The following is a 2,930-nucleotide window of genomic DNA, read 5'->3' on the forward strand; positions in this document are numbered from 1 at the left end:
AGTAAATACTTTGATGATAAGCCATGTGGAATTAGACTTTAGGTAGTATGAGCAATTACTTTTGTTTGTTAGAATAAAATGAGATTAATTTGGATGTCATATCAAAGAGCTTATAAGGGAAAAAAACCTGCATTATAAACTTATTCTGGTGGCTTATCCAGTAATTGGCCTGATATTCAGACTTCATAGCTTATAACCAAAAGCACATTAAAGGCATAATTTAAGTATTCTATAGTTATCTAGAATTTTAAGAGTATAAACTTTTTTGAAAAATCAAAGAGTTTTAATATGTTCAAAAGTGTATAAAATTTTTCAGGTCTTTAGGTTAGTTATTACACCAAATTATGACCAAGTAGCACCCGGGTTACCTAAAAGAGTTAATCATCCCAAAGAGTACTAAGTAGTATCTTGGTAATTCAGGAGAACGATTCATCATACCTGAGTGTACACTCAGATATAAATCCCATAAAGAAGGTGTAGTGAATTCTACATAAGTAGGAGTCTGTCATTTGATCCTTTTTTTTGTGGTAAAAAATCTAAGTGTGAAGAGGTGAGAAATTTTATGTGAAAAGTTTTACCATCAAAAAGTCCTGTCACGCACTCATGAATAAAACTACCTCCCAAAGAGTTGTCCAAGGTCCCTCATATCAAAAAATTAAGAATATAATGGAAGAGAGCAGAATCTTGCCAAATTGAACAAATGACAGCAAACAAAAATTGAAGTATGACTTTTCATGTGAACTCTACAGAATGTCTACATATTCGGTTTTTCCCAGTTGTGTTCCTGTTTCAGAAAGGAGTCTTGCTCATGCTGATTTCTATTACAATGGTGTGAAAAACAAAGTCAAATGCTTCTGTTGTGGCCTGATGCTGGATAACTGGAAACAAGGAGACAATCCTATTGAAAAGCATAAACAGCTATACCCTAGCTGTAGCTTTATTCAGAATCTGATTTCAGCTAGCCTGCAATTCACCTCTAAGAATAACTCTGCAGTGAGAAACAGCTTGACACATTCATTATCTCCTACTTTGGAACATAGTGGCTCATTCAGTGGTTTTTGTTCCAACCTTTCACCAAATCTTCTTCACTCCAGAGCAGTGGAAGACTTCTCTCCAGGGAGGACTAACCCCTACAGTTATGCCATGAGTGCTGAAGAAGCCAGACTTCTTACTTACAAAATGTGGTCATTAACCATTTTGTCACCATTAGACTTGTCAAAAGCTGGGTTTTTATTATATAGGACCTGGAGATAGGGTCGCCTGCTTTGCCTGTGGTGGAAAGCTAAGTAACTGGGAGCCAAAGGATGATGCTATGTCAGAACACTGGAGACGTTTTCCCAACTGACCATTTTTGGAAAATTCTCTAGAAATGCTGAGATTTAGTATTTCAACTCTGAGCATGTAGACACATGCAGCTCAAATAAGAACATTTATATACTGGCCATCTACTGTTCCAGTTCAGCCTGAGCAGCTTGCAAGTGCTGGTTTTTATTATGTTGGTCGAAATGATGATGTCAAATGCTTTTGTTGTGATGGCGATTTGAGGTGTTGGGAATCTGGAGATGATCCATGGTAGAGCAAGCCAAGTGGTTTCCAAGGTGTGAGTTCTTGATATGCATGAAAGGGCAGGAGTTTGTTGATGAGATTCAAGCTAGATATCTTCTTGAACAAGTGTTGTCAACTTCAGATACTCCTGGAGAAGAAAATATTGGTCCACTAATTGTACATTTTGGACCTGGAGAAAGTTCTTCAGAAGATGCCATCATGATGAATACCCCTGTGGTTAAAGCTGCTTTGGAAATGGGTTTTAACAGAAGCCTGGTGAAGCAGACAGTTCAGAGTAAAATCCTAACCACTAGAGAGAACTACAAGAGAGTTAATGATACTGTGTCACCACTTCTTAATGCTGAAGATGAAAGAAGACAAGAGGAGAAGGAAAGACAAGCTGAAGAAATTGCATCAGATGATTTCTCATTAATTTGGAAGAATAGAATGGCTCTCTTTCAACAGTTGACAAGTGTCCTTCCTGTCCTGGATAATCTTTTAAAGGCCAATGTAATTAAAAAACAGGAACATGATATTATTAAACAAAAAACACAAATATCTTTACAAGCAAGAGAACTGATTGATACTATTTTAGTTAAAGGAAATGCTGCAGCCAACATCTTCAAAAACTGCCTAAAAGAAATTGATTCTGCATTATATGAGAACTTATTCGTGGAAAAGAATATGGAGTATATTCCAACAGAAGATGTTTCAGGCCTGTCAGTGGAAGAACAATTGAGGAGGTTGCAAGAAGAAAGAACCTGTAAAGTGTGTATGGACAAAGAAGTTTCTATTGTATTCATTCCTTGCAGTCATCTGGTAGTATGCCAGGAATGTGCCCCTTCTCTAAGAAAGTGCCCTATTTAGAGGCTGTATTTCCCCAATGAGCAATAGTTCGGCATTTGCTGACTCATTCTTCACGACAGTCAACGTCTACAGTTAGATCTACAGAAAATGGAGCTCCTGGAAAGTAAGATGATAGAGGAACAACATTCTCTGAAAAGCAAAATTTAGCAAATGACAGTGGATCTGGAGACGTATAATGATTTGCCGGCTTTAAAATTATCAGGTGAAGAAAAGAGAAAGAAATTGCATCAGGAGAGAACGGTGTTATCAACCCATAAAATTAAGAAAATAACAGAAACTAACCAGAGAATATGAGACATTGAAAACACAATTACAAGAAAATGAGATGCATTCTCAGCTTACATATTTGGAGAGAAAGTGGCAACACCATAAGCAAAATAATTTTGTGATGAAAGAATTCATAGCAACCAAGAGTCAGGAAAGTGATTACCACCAGAGCATTAAAAACGTGACCAAGCAGATTTCGGAGTACAACAGAACCATCGTGGATACTCTACATAATACTAGCAGGAACGGAG

General features: G+C 37.0%; 1 pseudogene; it reads left to right on the top strand.

The window, feature by feature from the left end:
- Window positions 1-600: 600 nt before the first annotated feature.
- LOC101711662 (baculoviral IAP repeat-containing protein 2 pseudogene) lies at window positions 601-2,689 on the top strand (annotated as a pseudogene).
- Window positions 2,690-2,930: the final 241 nt, after the last annotated feature.

This window comes from Heterocephalus glaber, unplaced genomic scaffold, assembly GCF_053883595.1.
Source record: "Heterocephalus glaber isolate CG9 unplaced genomic scaffold, H.glaber_assembly_v1.0 deba00000896, whole genome shotgun sequence".
Lineage (NCBI taxonomy): Eukaryota > Metazoa > Chordata > Mammalia > Rodentia > Bathyergidae > Heterocephalus > Heterocephalus glaber.